Raw genomic sequence first — 17,020 nt, forward strand, 5'->3', positions numbered from 1 at the left:
ACATCTATTTAGCCTTTTTCCAGCTTTCCCTTTACCTGTATCCATCTTGTGGCAAACTGTTGTTAAATATTATTTCTCCTTACCTTTCAATTGCATGAACTACAGATTCCACATAGTTTTACCTCTAAGTTTTTTTCCCCTGACCATGATCATTCTAAGCTTCTCTTGAGTTCAGTTTCTCTATTATCTTGATCGTTTAAAATGTTTCACAGAATTGCACAGTGCAGAAGAGGCCCTTCGGTCTATCGAGTCTCCACCAACATGTGAGAAACATCTGACCTACCTAACTAATTCCATTTACCAGCACTTGGCCCATAACCTTGAATGTTATTATGTGCCAAGTGCTCATCCAGGTACTTTTTAAAGGATGTGAGACAACCCGCCTCCACCACCCTCCCAGGCAGCGCATTCCAGACCGTCACCACCCTCCGGGTAAAAAAATTTTTCCTCACATTCCCCCTAAATCTCCTGCCTCTCACCTTGAACTTATGCCCCCTTGTGACTGACCCTTCAACTAAGGGGAACAGCTGCTCCCTATCCACCCTGTCCATGCCCCTCATAATCTTGTACACCTCGATCAGGTCGCCCCTCAGTCTTCTCTGTTCCAACGAAAACAACCCAATCTGTCCAACCTCTCTTCAGAACTTAAATGTTTCATCCCAGGCAACATCCTGGTGAATCTCCTCTGCACCCCCTCCAGTGCAATCACATCCTTCCTATAATGTGGTGACCAGAACTGCACACAGTACTCCAGCTGTGGCCTCACCAAGGTTCTATACAACTCCAAAAAGACCTCCCTACTTTTGTAATCTTTGCCTCGATTGATAAAGGCAAGTGTCCCATATGCCTTTTTCACCATCCCACTAACATGCCTCTCCGCCTTCAGAGATCTATGGACACACACGCCAAGGTCCCTTTGTTCCTCAGAACTTCCTAGTGTCATTCATTGAATACTTCCTCGTCAAATTACTCCTTCCAAAGTGTATCACCTCACACCCTTCAGGGTTAAATTCCATCTGCCACTTATCTGCCCATTTGACCATCCCGCCTATATCTTCCTGTAGCCCAAGACACTTAACCTCACTGTTAACCCCCTGGCCAATCTTTGTGTCAATCTTACTCTTTAGGTCGTATTAACTATTCCGTGTCAACAAGGATCTCTGTCTCTAGATCTTAGCTTATCTCCCCCTGTGTGTTTCCAATGTCTCAGTTGATGGCCAGATTATCAAATTCACTTCCCTTAAAACAGTTTGTATACAGTGTCCTCTTTCCCTAACTCTTTCTCCTATTTGCCTCATACCATTTTACACATGCAACAGCTACCATCTTATCTCATTCAGTTTGCCTGGAGAGACTTTAAAGTCCAATAAAATATTCTCACAATAGTTTTAAAAACAGAAATCAGGCATTGCCATGTTTTGCTTCCTTATCTTCTTCTCAAACAATATTTTATTGTCTCAAAAGTAACCCACTAAATTGTGTCTGACCCGTTTCTTTTAGAATTATCCCAGATTCATTAACTCGGCCAAAAATTGGATTTCGGCCAAACTTTGTCAAGGTCTTGAGCTTAACTTCATATTTTGGGAACAGACTTTACAAATACAAAAGCTTGCAGCATTTGAACTAGTGCCAATTGTTGTCAAACCTTTTAAAATGAAAATTCCCTTTTGAGAACTTGATCACGAACCAAACCTCAAATTTTAAACTTTGTAAGAACTGTAGTTTTCATTATCAAAATGAAAACAACCTCTTTTTCATGTGTAATGATTTGTATCCAGATTAGAAGTCCCATATGTTTATCGACACATTCTTTATCTTTGGATAGCATCTTCGTTATTCAAAGTAACCTATTAAATTACACTGCACTTTACAGCTCAAGATTGCTCCAAATTCAAATGACAGTGCTGTTGGAATGCAGATTTCCTTTCACATTTAATTCATCTCTTCAAAAGAAACCCCTTTTTATCCAGTGGAACCACCTAGACCGTGTGTTTATGTCTTTTGGTTTTCCTAGAATCCTTTTGAATTTCAGGTAATCTTTTTTTCCCTCAGAATTTTAGAATAATAACTCGTAAGTATCAATCCCAATCAGCTTAGAAGCTGGTGATGCTAGTCTGCAAAGGGGGTGGTACAAAGGTTGGTTCATCTAACCCTGTTTTAGCTTTACAATATCTTCAAGTTGTGATTTTTGCCCCAAATCTCAACTCAAACCTTACACTCAAAACTTTGGAATGTTTGAATATACTTTTCCTTTAATCTAATATGGGGCTTTTGACTCTAAAGTGCTGAACTACACACACAAATAACAATTTACGGAAGAAAACACATTAAATCTCACATACGAATGCTTCCTTGCACAGAAAAACATAAAAAGGTATGTAATTATGTTCCTATAATATTGAACTTAACGACTTAAAACTCATACTCTAAATGAAACTTCAAGTAGCAATGGGGGGAATAAAGGGATCTTGGAGGCTCCACCTATATGGACAATCAAACTGGCTGAAGCTCACATTTCCTCTGGTCCTGCATGTCACTGCTCATTAACCCCCCCTAAGGGCACCTCCGCTCTCTCTCTCTCTCTTCAGCAAAAACAGCTCTTGTAACTTGGATCAATTAATTTTATTAAGTTACAGAAAATGCAGTAGGGGACCTTTCGGGTCCCAATCATCCTTCCACATTTTCTTGATTAATTTTTACTATTGTTCTGCTATGAATCTCGTGATGGAGTCCGGGGTTCCCCAATCAAGTTCCCTAGCATTTTCCTATTTGCCTGTCTCCTGTGTTCCTAACAGCATTCTATTTTGTTTGTCTCTGCACAATTAATTCATGTGGCTCTGACAATTTAGTTACTTGCGTTTTAATTAGGGGTCTGGCCTCCCTGCGCGGCTTCGGTTACGGTTATATTTCAAACCGTAACCAGCCAGCACGGCTCCGCCTCCTGCTTCGGGTACTGGTCTGGCCTCCATGTGTGGCTTCGACACTGCTAGCCCGTCATCACAGCTCTTGCCTCCTACCTCGGTGCCTCTTCTCCCCGTCCTGTCCTGAGTCCTCCTCTCGATTCTTTGATACTCGGCCGGACTATTCTCGGGTAGGCTTACTGCACGTGGTAAATAAAATATACTCACCCACTTTGTAGGGCCGTCCCGAGGATCCGATCTGAGTATCCTGCCGACTACGCCAAACTGTTGTGGTGTCTTTGACAAACGGACCACAGGAGGCTCAGGTACAGGTCACGATCCTTTATTCGAGCAATTGCAAGGAGAGAACCATCTCAAGGCAGCTTGAGGTAGCACTCTGCTAAATTACAAGTGTTCAGCATATTTATACTTTACTGATCACATACATCTCTGGAATCAGGTACTTCCCACTTTTCACCCACGCAGAGTCCTTCCCTCCTATCTAAGCTGGGACCATCTGTCCTTCCCCTATCTGTTGAAGAGCACACTTAATCTTAGTTGTTTTCCAACCTAAGTCTCCAGTCTGACTGCCAGGACACCCAATCTATCTTAATTTTAATTCCTTCATGTCCAGTCTAGATCCCAGGACCTTGCTTGTGATTGCAAGCTGTGCGGTGTACAAAGTTCATCTGGTTTAAGTGTTTAACCTTTGATTTACTGGTTTGCACTGGCCTGCCTGTAGATTCTTATTTAAGTAACTCGTTGCCTTATAATAAATTCTCCCTTACCATAAATTTTCACTTACTATCTTCCCCCTAACAGCCATCCTTACCTGGTCTGGCCTACAGGTGACTCCAGCAATGCTTCCATCCCATGAATGAATAATTTTAAAAAGATTAGTAGGGGACATATATTAGCACTGACTCTCTCCACCATCACCATCTCATCCACCATGCTGCACAAGTTCTATCTTCAGCCCTTTCTGGGGAGGGCTCACCACACACAGGAGGCATGCATGCTTCCCAACCTCAGCGCCACCCCTACCCATCACACTCCTTTCTTTTGTCTTCATGCAGCCCAAGCTGGCCCACAACAGAAGGGAGAGATCACAGATGGCAGGAGGGATGGCCAACATCACCGAGCTCACCAGATTTGAGGAGGATGCCACCAAAGTGGCTTGTAGAGGACAGGGAAGGCGAGATCGGCTTCTCACAGCAACTTAGTATGGATGAGGCCTCCTTGAGCTGATCACCTCCTGACATTCACTGTGAATGACATGCAATCTTGTACTCTGCCTGCTCATGAACTAAATCTGTCTTCTCTCTCTTACAGGCACCAGCAGGTCCAGGAACACCAGGGGGGGGCTAGCATAACCCCCCTCAGAGGGGGATGCTGAGCAGCAAAGCCAAGAAGATCTGTCACTGCGTTCACCCTTACCCTCCACCAGCGAAGACACACACACACCTCGGTGGGTCATCGTTCTTGATTAGGCTCAGTGCCGTCTTCTGGAGAACACCGCACTGACCCATCTCTGCAGCAGTCCGAGGCGGTGAAAGCCTAGATAGCTGGCAATCGGAGGTCTGCTGGACATCAGACACCTGCTGACCCCAAGTCAGATGACGAGCCTCTGCGAGCGGCCGCCAACACAAGGCTGGAGATGCAACAGCAGACGGCGGAAAACCTGGGAAAGATGCCAAGAGTCACTCAGAAAGACTAGAGCGAAGGATGGAGCAGTCCTCATGCATTCTATGCAATGTCATGGCACTGACATGCGAGTGCCTCGAGGTCACCACGGGAAGAGTGGCAACTGCCTTGGAGACCGTGGTCCAGCATGCTTTGCTGGATCTGTACCTGGGCCTGCACACCATGGCTATAGGGGTTAGTGGGGCCCACCAGTGGCTAGGCGAGAGACAGGCAGGCACATTGACTTCCCTCCAGGCGCCACTTCTCCTCAAGGAGTTGGAAAGAGCTCCTTGGGCACCCACAGGGAGGAGGAGTGTCTGCCAGACAACCGGGGGCCTCCACACAGGACACGAGTGTCCCCCTGCTCCGAATCCCCTCTACCTGTGACCTCCATCAACTCCAGCTGGTCAGACCAAGGAGGGTGCATCTGCCCCGGAGTAGGAGACCCTTATCAGGTCGGGGTCCTCCAGGCTTTGGGGCACCAGAGGACATCGCCAAGGTCATCACAGACAGCAGGACATAGCAGTCAGAGGCTGCCTCCACCTCTGCGGCGGATGTTGGGGCTGCAGCCAGGCATAGCAGTGGGGTTAGGAAGATTAAGAAGTATTAACGTCACTTCTGGGTCACGGGTGTTCGATCACTGTATAAACCTTGCACTTTTGTAAATTCATCTGATGTCAATGAGAATGTTTTGGTCATTTGAAAGCGTCGTGCATATTCATATATGTGCCCTCTTATAGTGAGGGCTAGCCATTCTCCCACTCAGTGATCACCTCCCTTTATGAGCCTTACATTCATGTGATGTCAACTTCACTCAGTATAGTTACATTGTGTGATGTCAGGGAGATGTGTTAAACCCTTTATTGGAAGTGTGTGCTAAATGTGGTTCTAACCTTTATTGCTTGCAAGACAACATTGTGTGAGATCTGCTCAGAAGTCTTGAAAGGATAGCTGCAGTTGTGTATCCTCAGTGGTAGTGTCAAAGTACAAGACCTGACGCCATGATGATCTCTCTAACCATGTGCTCATCTCACTGTCCACTGTAGTTTCTCATTAAGGTGGTGATGACTGCATCCAGTCCTTTGATACAGTGTTTGCGCTGTTATGTTGACTTTCCCTTCTCAGGGGGCACTCGTACAGGATTCTCCGCTAACCTTTCCAGAGTTCGTGGCCTGGTGAATCACGAGTGTTGAAGGTGCAGGTCCGAACGCACAACTCGTTGTCAATAAGACTGGTTGTAAATCCCTTTGAGTACAATGGCATAGCACTAAGGGACAGGAGGAACATGGCTGTCTCCCGTTGCCTGCACCTCACTCCTCCTGGAATCTTGTGGCTATCAGTGTGACATGGGCACATCTTTCAAGTCATGCTTCTTCAATGGCACCATCACAGGGAAGCTGACCCTCATCTCCCTCTTCAGGTTCCTGGCCCTCCTGCTCCTCATTGTCTGAGGAGCTCTCAGCCTCCTCCATTTCTCCCTCTGGCAAGGGATTCCCCACTTTGAAACTCAATATTGTGAAGGGCTCAACAGACCACAATGATGTGGCAGATCCTCTCTGGAGTGTACTGCAAAGCTCCACCTGAATGGTCCAAGCATCAGAAGCCCTTCTTCAGGATGCCAATAGTCTGCTTGATTATGGATCCTGTGGAGCTATGAACTGCGAGCTCATCCAAGGCACTCATGAGCCAGCGTTTGAGTGGGTACCCCTTAACCCCAAGTAGCCATTCTTGTACTCTCAGAGGTCTTTCTAATATGTGAGGCACCTGGGAGTGATTCAAAGTGTGTGAGTCATGTCAATTCCTAGGGTACTTGGCACAAAAGTGCATTATATACTTCCGGTGATCGTGCACCAGTTGAACGTTGATGGAGTTCATCAACCCTTTCTGGTTGATGAACATCAGAGGCTGATGCCATGAAGCCCTCAAAACCACATGCATGCAGTCGATTACACCCTGCACTCTAGAGAAGCCTGAAATAGCTGCAAACCCATTAAACCTAACAACCTGGTACCTTCATCAAGTGTGAACCTCACATAATAATGAGCCTTACTGCATTTATATGTGGTGGCCTGCGAGATGCTGCACGGTCCCCTGTAGATCCCTGCAACTCCATCTTTGCCCATTGTCCCCCGTGTCTCCTCCCCCCAACCCTACTTTTGCCCATTGTCCCTCATGTTTTCGTCCCTCCCTATTCCCCCCCCCACACCCCCCCAGTTGCAATGCTGGTTTCTGCCTGGGTTGCTGTCCTGCTTGAGCCACCAGATAACACCCTCCCTGACAGTGGAGGAAGCCAGTGAGGAGAGCAAGCCTACACCCCAACCAGTGCAGCATCTCACTGGCTTTGAAGAGAACCGGGAGCAATGCTGCTGCAGGTAAGCTTTGAGTCTGAGGATACGGGGTAGACCATTTAGGACTGAGATGAGGAGAAATTTCTTCATCCAGAGAGTGGTGAGCCTGTGGAATTCGCTACCACACAAAGTAGTTGAGGCCAAAACATTGTATGTTTTCAAGAAGGAGTTAGCTATAACTCTTGGGGCAAATGGGATCAAAGGATATGGGGAGAAAGCGGGAGCAGACTATTGAATTGGATGATCAGCCATGATCGTGATGAATGGTGGAGCAGGCTTGAAGGGCTGAATGGCCTAGTCTTGCTCCTATTTTCTATGTTTCTATGACTATTGCATTCACCTCGAAGTCAGGAGCGAAGTGAGGCCTGACAGCTGCATGCCACTTATTTCCAAACATGTTTCAGGCCAGTCCAATTTCCTGCTGACGTGGCGCTAGATTGGGAGGCGCTACGCAATTCTGGCGAGTAACATTTTTAATAAGCATTCATGACCTGGTAATGAATGCAAATGAGATTCCCACCAGGGATCAGCAGGAAACCCGAGTCACCATCTGCCTGCCATGAAAATGGCAACGGGGATAATTCCAAACTGTTTTCCTGCTGGTGGGTTTCCAATTTTTGGCCTCACTCCAAGTTTTCCATCTCCGCCCACCACAAAACCCACCGTGGGCTGGAGAGAAAATTCCACCCCATGATTCTGCTGACCCATTGATGGCTAGATAGTTACTCACATGTCAGATCAAGCGTAAGACCGTCTTTGGCCAGGGGGGAATGAAAAGTAAGCCAGGGCTTCCAAGCCTGATCGTTCTCAGCCAATTTGTGTTAAAATGTGTGTGTATGGACACCAGACAAGGACAAGTCTCAAGCGCACACAGAGTGGTCAGAATGGGACCCCGATCAGAATCGACACCTGCAGCAAAGAAAAGCAGGGCACTGGAGGGGAAGAAGCAGTTACAGTACCAAGTATGTGGATTGGGTAGAGAATTGTAAAAGTTATTTCTGCTGAAGCACTCAGCCAGATTCTTCAACCTAATTTATAAATCACACAAGCTTAATGTATTGGGTCAACTTGGAAGTGTCAACATCTGGAAAAAGTCTAAGTGCAAGACTGCTCCTGGAAATTTACCAAGAACCAGATGTTGGAGTTTGTTACACTTTTGTTTAAATATTTCAAAATGTTAATATATATGGAAGAAATCTTGAAGCACCTCCCATTGCTCTTTTAAAATGGGAACATGAGTTGTTAATCCAAACTTCAGGATCCATGAGGAGATGTTATTCTTGATATAAGTCATGTGGCTGGATTCCAATGGGCTGAATGAATCACCTACTTAGTTTGTTGTTTTGGTATCTTTGCACTCTTCCCTTAATGAACAGTATGAAGTTGTGGAAGGATTCCTGGGCTGATAAGCAGTTCAATAAGATGGTGTAAACACTCTTTCTATGATCATAATCATCTTTGTCAGGTGATTACAGGAGCTGGGAGTGTGGGGGCAGTGTGGTTTAGTGCTATATGGAAGGAGGGACTTTCCATGTCAGTGCTCAGTGTCCCATCAAATACTCCCAGGACAGAGACAGCACGGATTTGTATCAAATCACAGATAAGGCCATCTCTGATCACTTCCTTGTATCACTCACCACCCACATCCCATTTCCATACCCCAACCCTACCTCCTTCTGTATCCAACCCTGGAGAAACGACCCACAATTCACTTACAGCTGCACTTTCAAAATTCAAACTCTCCAGTCTTTGGTCTCTGTTTGCCACAACATTTCTGCAGCTTCTTATTTGCACAACCATTCCCTGACCTCCAACTTTGATATCCTAGCCCTCAATAAAACCATTACTCTCTCTCTCACCCTGTCCATTCCCCCTGGCATGGCTCTCATTTTCACTCCCTTCAGTTTAAGGGACACAGGCGTGAAAGGAAATGGCTAACAACTGGTTTAGTCATTCACTGCCAGGACAGCCTGGACCACATAAAATACTATCGAGTCCAGCTCTTGTCATCTGACTCTGCTCACTATTCCAGGATCATCCCTGAATGCAATGCAACCCCTGGCTTCTTTCCTCTAATGCAAACTGTCTTCTTAAACTGCTCTCCCCGTGTCCTCCACCCTCAACTCAAACAACAAGTGTAAGGAGCTCACGGACTTCTTTGCCATTAAGATCAAGACCATCAGATCAGCTGTCTCTGCCACATCCCTCTCTTCCACAAGCCCACTTGGCCAAACATCCTCTAAAAGTCTCGCCCATAAGACCATAAGACATAGGAGTAGAAATTAGGCCATTCGGCCCATCGAGTCTGCTCCGCCAATCAATCATGGCTGATCAGTTTCTCAACCCCATTCTCCCACCTCCTCCCCGTAACCTTTGATCCCCTTACCAATCAAGAACCTATCTATCTCGGTCTTAAATACACGCAATGACCTGGCCTCTACAGCCTTCTGTGGCAATGAGTTCTATAGATTCACCACTCTCTGGCTAAAGAAGTTTCTCGTCATCTCTGTTCTAAAAGGTTTTCCCTTTACTCTGAGACTGTGCCCTTGGGTCCTAGTCTCTCCTACTAATGGAAACATCTTCCCCATGTCCACTCTATCCAGGCCTTTCAGTATTCTGTAATTAGCCCTGCCCTAGTCCTGAGCTTGCATCTTTCTCTAGTTTCTCTCCTAGCTCCTTATTTCCTCTCTGTGTTCATCTTGTTCATCATCTCCTGATGCCCAAGTCCTATTCCTGCTAAACTGAACACCGAACTCTCTTCAGGATTATGCTTCTCTACTTTAAATCTGCTGTTGTTACTCCTCTCCTTTAAAAATAAAAAAACTTGGACTTCACCATCCTTGCAAACTACCCATTTCCAACTTCGCTTTCCTCTCCAAAGTCCTCAAACATGTTTGCACTTTCCAAATCCATTCCCATTTTTCCTGAAACTCAGTGTTTGAATCCGTCCAATCAGATTTCCACCCCTATCATGGTATTGAAACAGCTCTTGTCAAAGTCACAAATGGCATCCTATGTGACTGTGACAAAGGTAAACTTTCCCTCCTCATTCTTGATCTATCTGCAGCCTTTGACAAGGTTGACCACATCATCCTCCTCCAACACCCCACCACTATCGTCCAGCTGGGTGGGACAGCTCTCACCTGATTCCATTCTTATCTATTTCATAATAGCCAGCGAATCACCTGCACTGGCTTCTCTTCCTGTTCCTGCATCATTACCTCGGGGGTGTCCCCCATGGATCTATTCTTGTCCCCCTCCTATTTCTCACCCACGTGCTGCCCCAAAATAACATCATCTGAAAGTGCTGACGATACCCAGCTTTACCTAATGATCACCTGTCTTGACTCCTCCACTGTCTCTCAATTAGGAGACTGTTTATCTAGCATCCAGTACTGGATGCGAAGAAATTTCCTCCAATTAGAAAATGAGTGTGTTCTGTTTTCAGTCCCCATTCCAAACTCCACTCGCTAGCTCATAAGGTTCAGCAAAGATACATTCAAGTGAGAAAGAAAGACTCTAGGGAAAGGAGACACCATCCATGGCTATCTAAGGAAGTTGAAGATAGTATCAAATTGAAAGAAAAAGCATACAGTTCTGTGAAGATTAATGGTAGGTCGGGAGATCGGACAGAATTTAAAACCTAGCAAAGAATGACTAAAAAAGTAGGAAAGAGGGAGAAATTAGAGTACGATCGAAAGCTAGCTGGAAATATGAAAACAAATAGTAAGAGTTTCTATGATTCTGCAAGTATGTAAAAGGAAAAAAGCAACTAAAGTGACTGTTGCTGAGCAAGTCTGGCAAATAAATAATGGAAAATAAGGAAATGGCAGAAGCGTTGAACTAATAGTTTATGTTTCTCTTCACTGTAGCAGACACAAATAACATCCCAGAAATACTTGCAAATCTAGAGGTAAAAGGGAGGGAGGAACATAAAACAATTACCATCACCAGGGGAGGGTAATTGAGAAAACTATGAGAACTAAAGGTTGACAAGTCAACAGGACCTGATGGACTTCTCCCTAGGATCCTAAGTGACTGCAGAGATAGTAGATGCATGGGCTGTAAATTTCCAAAATTCCCTTGATTCTGGAGAGAATCCATCAGATTGAAAAATAACAAATGTAACTCGATACTTAAAGTTGACAAGGCACTGGGACTGGATGAGATACTTTCTTCAACATCATTGGATGCAAGAGAGGAAATTGCAGAGGCACTGGCCTTAATCCTTTAGTCTTCCCTAGACTCAGGGGAGGTGCCAGAGGATTGCAGAATTGCAAACATTACATCCTTGTTCATAAAAGTTTGTAAGAATAAGCCCAGCAATTACAGACCAGTCAGTTTAATTTCAGTGGTGTGGAAGATTCCAGAAACAATTATTCGGGATTGAATTAGTAGTCACATGGAAAAACGTGGGTTGATTCGGATGAGCCAGTATGGATTTCTAAAGGGGAAATCAAGTTAAACTAATTTGCTGCAGTTTTTTTGAAGGGGTAACAGGGAGGGTTGATGAGGGTAATGCTGTTGATGTGGTGTACATGGACTTTTGAAAAGGCATTTGACACAGTGCCACACAACAGACTTGTGAGGATTGTGTAAAAGTTATAGCTCATGGAATAAAAGGGACAGTAGCGATGTGGATACAAAATTGGCTGAGTAATAGGAAGCAGAGGGTAATGGTCAATGGATATTTTTCAGGTTGGAGGAAGGTTTGTAGTGGAGTTCCCCAGGGGTTGCTATTGGGACCCCTACATTTCCTGATATATTCTAATGATCTAGATCTTGGCGTGCAGGGGACAATTTCAAAGTTTGCGAACGATAAGAAACTTGGAAGCATTGCAAACTGTGAGGAGGACAGTGTAGAACTTCAAAAGGATATAGACAAGTTGGTGGAGTGGGCAGATAGGAGGCAGATGAAGTTCAATGCAGAGAAGTGTGAGGTGATGTATTTTGGTAGAAAGAACATGGAGAGACAGTATAAAATAAGGGGTACAATTCTTAAGGGGGGTGCAGGAGCAAAGGGACCTGGGTGGATATGTGTGTAGATTATTGAAGGTGGCAGGACAAATAGGGAGAGCAGTTAATAAAGCATACAGTATCCTGGGCTTTATTAATAGGGGCACAGAGCCGAAGAGCAGGGAGTTACGCTGAGCTTATAAGACACTAGTATGACCTCAGCTGCAGTACTGTGTACAGTTCTGGGTGCCACACTATAGGAAGGATGTGAATGCATTGGAGAGAGTGCAGCTGAGGTTTACAAGAATGGTTCCAGGGATGAGAAACTTAAGTTATGAAGATGGATTGGAGAGGTAGGGACTCTTTTTGGAGAGGAGAAGGCTAAGAGGAGATTTGATGGAGGTGTTCAAAATCATGGGCCAAACTGTCCCAGATTTGCACCAAGTGTGGTAGTGTGGGGGTAAAATAATATTTTACCCACCAGCCTCAATGGCGGGCTTTCACGCTGTATAATCCCAAGCCCGCCGCATTAGTTATGCATTCCCAGGAAACCCCACACCGTTTCGATAGCGGGCAGGCTCTCATTCACCCACCATGCCATCATCTCGCCGCTTCATCACACTGGACGCCATATTTAAAATCCAGCTACACGTAAGCATCTCAGTGCTGCAGGGGAGATGTCCATGAAAGGCAAAAAGATTGCAGCCCCCAGCTTTAGTGACACGTCACTGAAACGCTTTTTGGATGCTGTGGAGGCCCGCACTGATGTCCCCTACCCCCACTTGGCCGCAGGGTGGGCAGCAGCCTGACCAACCAGGCTTGGGAGGCAGTGGCAGTGGTGGTCAGTGTCAATGTTGCACAGAAGAGGTCGGCCATCTAGTGCAGATAAGAGGATGAATGATCTCATCTGTGCAGCCAGGGTAAGGCAACCATCCCATCACTCTAAACTCACACACTCACAAGCCCATCACACACTCACTGGCATCTCACTCACTGCCAGCTCAAGGGGCATCACCACCCATTCTCACACACACACACCCTCACATCTCCATCTGGCCTCATCTCCTCTGGAGGCTGCCTCATCAGCCCTCACCATCCTGCGGCCACTTGCACAGATGAATATTTGCCCCACACACACCCTGGGATACCCCCCTTCCCCAGTACAGCCCTGGCCCTGCAGCCTCTCCCCTTGCCTGAGGCCACTTCTCCCCCTTCCCCAAGTAAGCCCTAACTCTGCAGCCGTTGAAAAATCACCCACATACGGCTGATCTGGTAGGTAGAGACCTGCCCCCCAACAACCCCCCCTGCACCTAAAAGTGATGTGGTGCTGTCTGTGAAGCCTGGCGCTGATGCCCACGGGTGCTGAACGAAGTGAGATAGGCAAACAAACCTCGAAGTCCTGAGAGAAGTGCAGCTCGCCAGGTGCACATCATTTATGAGCCATTGTGAAACACGTCGGCGTGTATTCCTGCCGATGTGGGTGGACGATCCAGCGGGGAGGGGGAACGGTTCTGGCGGAATAATGATACGCTGATGTATTACAACGAGGTTCCCGACGTCCGATGGTGGGGAACATGGCCGCCATTGACGGGCTGAGTGGACGATCGCGAACTGGTTTCACGCCGTTGTGAAATTGATCACGCCACTGAACACACCCGACACCGGTGGTCAAAGAAAATCCCGGCCCACGAGGAGGCTGGATTAGAGTTAACAGGGAGAAACTGTTCCCACTCGTGAAAGGATGAAGAACGAGAAGACACAGATTTAAAATGATTTTCAAAAGAAGTAAGTGTGACAGAAGAAAAAACTTTTCAACACAACGAGTGGTTCGGGTCTGGAATGCACGGCCTGGAAGTGTGGGGGAGGCAGGTTCAATCAAGGCATTCAAGAGGGTGTTAGATGATTATTTGAATAGAACCAACGTGCAAGGGTACAGGGAAAAAGCAGGGCAGTGGCACGAAGTCATAATGCTCATTCGGAGAGCAGGTGCAGACACGATGGGCTGAATGGCCTCCTTCTACATCGTAACAATTCTGTGACTCTGTGAACTCCTCTATTGAAAAAAAGGAGGGAGCCAGAAATTGGGTAACTGCAGGCCAGTTAGCCGAACATCTGTCATGGGGAAAATGCTAGAATCTATGAAGGAGGTTATGGCAGGGCACTCAGTGGTGTAGTGCTGCTGGAGTGCATCAGAGCTCCAGAACCTTCGATTGCAAGCAGACTTTTAAACTCAATGTGGTCCACCAAAGCTGGACATTCAAGTGACAGATATGAGAAAAATGCTGTAAAACTGCTCAGATGTGGATCACAGGCTGGTTTCTCTCTGATTGGCTGCCTGAGAGGCTGAAAAAATCCAGCCTGCAATTGGGTGAGTAGCAAAGAGGGAGAAGATAAGAACGGTGGGGCCAAGGCAAAGCTTTTAAAGTGGCGGAGACCATTGGCTTCTGTGAGTGAGTGCGCGGGGGAGGGGGAGGGAGAGCGTGCGGGGGTGGGGGACGGAGAGCGTGCGGGGGAGACACACAAACACTTTCTCTCTCCCTCACACACTTTCTCCCTCTCACCCCCGCCACACACACACACTCACCCCGACCCTACACACACACACACACACACACACTCACCCCTGCCACACACCCTCTCATCTCCCACAAATTCTCTGCCCCCCAACTCTCTTCTCCCATCACACACTCTGTCTCCACCCCCCTTCACACTTTTCCGCCCCTCCTCACACAGCCTCCAGTCACTCACTCAGATGCCAGTGGGTCCTGCTCCGGCCTCCTCACACCCCGCTCGGACTTGCCTAGGACCCACTCCAGCTGCCTCATGTCCTGCTGCAGCCCGCCTCACGCCATGTTCCGGTCCACCGCATTCACCTCTCTGGCCTACCTGAGCCCCGCTCCAGCCCACCTGGCCCCCACACTCCAGCTCCAGGCCCTGGAACTTGCCTTCAAAAGTTACCATCCCCAGTCTTTCCTCTTCATCCAATCACAGGCTGGTTTCCCCAGCATTTGTTGCTGATAGGCCGAGCATTTTTCAAACATAAGTCAGTTGAATGTCCAACAGTTTTGAATGGCTGAGTTCAGAGGCCTCGGGGGCCACAAACCGGCCACGGGCAGTGAGTTGGATAAGCCTCTTCTACCCTGTCCCCATCAAACACTCCCAGGACAGGTACAGCACGGGGTTAGATACAGAGTAAATCTCCCTCTTCACTGTCCCCATCAAACACTCCCAAGACAGATACAGCACGGGGTTAGATACAGAGTAAATCTCCCTCTTCACTGTCCCCATCAAACACTCCCAGGACAGGTACAGCACGGGGTTAGATACAGAGTGAAGCTACTTCTACACTGTCCCCATCAAACTCTCCCAGGACAGGTACAGCACGGGGTTAGATACAGGGTAAAGCTCCCTCTACGTTGTCCCCATCAAACACTCCCAGGACAGGTACAGCACGGGGTTAGATACAGAGTAAATCTCCCCCTACACTGTCCCCATCACTCCCAGGACAGGTACAGCATGGGGTTAGATACAGAGTAAAGCTACTTCTACACTGTCCCCATCAAACACTCCCAGGACAGGTACAGCACGGTATTAGATACAGAGTAAAGCTCCCTCTACACTGTCCCCATCAAACACTCCCAGGACAGGTACAGCACGGTATTAGATACAGAGTAAACTCCTTCTACACTGTCCCCATCAAACACTCCCAGGACAGGTACAGCATGGGGTTAGATACAGAGTAAAGCTACTTCTACACTGTCCCCATCAAACACTCCCAGGGCAGGTACAGCACGGTATTAGATACAGAGTAAAGCATCCCTCTACACTGTCCCCATCAAACACTTCCAGGACAGGTACAGCACGGGGTTAGATACAAAGTAAAGCTCCCTCTACATTGTCCCATCAAACACTCCCAGGACAGGTACAGCACGGTATTAGATACAGAGTAAAGCATCCCTCTACACTGTCCCCATCAAACACTTCCAGGACAGGTAAAGCACGGGGTTAGATACACAGTAAAGCTCCCTCTACACTGTCCCCAGCAAACACTCCTAGGACAGGTACCGCATGGGGTTGGATACAGAGTAAAGCTCCCTCTACATTGTCCCATCAAACACTCCCAGGACAGGTACAGCACGGTATTAGATACAGAGTAAAGCTCCCTCTACATTGTCCCATCAAACACTCCCAGGACAGGTACAGCACGGTATTAGATACAGAGTAAAGCTCCCTCTACACTGTCCCCATCAAACACTCCCAGGACAGGTACAGCACGGGGTTAGATACAGAGTAAAGCTCCCTCTACAAGGTCCCTATCAAACACTCCCAGGACAGGTACAGCACGGGGTTAGATACGAAGTAGAAACTGCACATAAGGGAAATTGGAAATAGGAGTTTAATTTCTAATCTACCCTAATATCCAGGAACATGAAATTTTGCTGAGTAACTGTTTGATTTTAGCCCCTGTTCAATAGGTTCTGATTTTACTCCTTCATTGACTATGGGAAATTCTCTTTAGATTCTGTCACGTTCAATCTTATCATGCTTGTGTAAACTGCGCTTGGAATTTTCCATTTCATTGAAAACATTTCATGGTGGGAAAGAAACAAATGATTTAATTAAACTACTGTAAGCCTCCCTTATATGATTCAAAATAACCAGTCCGTTTTCTCTATTTGTAAAACATTAGGTCTGCCAGACTTTGATAAATTAATCTTAGGTAGTTGTTGACTGAAGACAGTTTATGCTTGGAAGAGTCTGTTAGCCTCCTTACAGCAGCAGAGCACAAGTCAAAGGGTTTATACTTCTCGACATTTTCCAGAGAAAATCAAAAAGACAGAGAGAATATGGAGAATGTTGGACATTCAACTGACTTATATTTGTGACAAAGTGGGGATGAATTGTTTAGATCTATTAATTTTTTGTAGTTTTGCTTTTGATATTCAAATTAGTACTAATGTTACATATCAAATGTGGCCCCGATGTTTGAAAGAAATAGCTTGAATATATACTGTGTTTTGTACCTGAAGATACCCAAAAAGCATTTTACACCTAACGTTGTAATGTAGGAAAACGCAGCAATTTTTATAAGGCAAGATCCCACAAAGGACAAAGTGATAATGACTCGATAAT

The sequence above is a fragment of the Carcharodon carcharias genome, chromosome 2, assembly GCF_017639515.1.
Source record: "Carcharodon carcharias isolate sCarCar2 chromosome 2, sCarCar2.pri, whole genome shotgun sequence".
Taxonomy (NCBI): domain Eukaryota; kingdom Metazoa; phylum Chordata; class Chondrichthyes; order Lamniformes; family Lamnidae; genus Carcharodon; species Carcharodon carcharias.